The following is a 665-nucleotide window of genomic DNA, read 5'->3' as shown; positions in this document are numbered from 1 at the left end:
TTTTGAGGAAAAATTAATTGTAATTGACCTTAAAAGTGCAAATGTTTTTTTTTTTAATTTAGCTTATCGCTGGTTCGATTTAATCTGGATATCTACTTGAATATTCATAACTTTTTATAGAGATTTGTGATGTTTTTAACAGTTGAAAGTATTTGCATTTTGTTTGACAGATTTAATTAAACGTATGACAGTTTTGAGACCCAATGAGCCATAGAATAATGATTTTGATTGTCAATAAAAATTTTAAGATTTGAATCCTCTATGATTATTTTAATTTTTAAGTCATATTAATGTATTTTTAATAATTTGGAATTCAACGAGGTGTTATCTCAAAATGTCTAATAATCAATTTTAATTATCTTTTTAAAAGTCTTACCTCGTGTTTGCATTGCCCAAACATGTTTTATAATGCAGATGTGCTTTGAGTAATTTTATTGACTTAAATGTTTAATATTGCACAGTTGAAAACATCTGTTTTCAACTGTGTAATTAATTATATAGTGTTTGCTTTATGAATGGATTAAATGATTATTATTATTATTTATTATTATTATTATTATAACTCTACTACTCCTAAATCTATTTCAGAAGAACGAAATACAGTCAATAAAAGTTCCAGAAGATTCTAATAACTTAACCGAGAACAATAAAACTTCACCGTAATG

The sequence above is a fragment of the Papilio polytes genome, unplaced genomic scaffold (genome assembly GCF_000836215.1).
Source record: "Papilio polytes unplaced genomic scaffold, Ppol_1.0 DF823980.1, whole genome shotgun sequence".
Classification (NCBI taxonomy): Eukaryota; Metazoa; Arthropoda; class Insecta; order Lepidoptera; family Papilionidae; genus Papilio; species Papilio polytes.
This window is presented reverse-complemented; position numbering follows the sequence as displayed.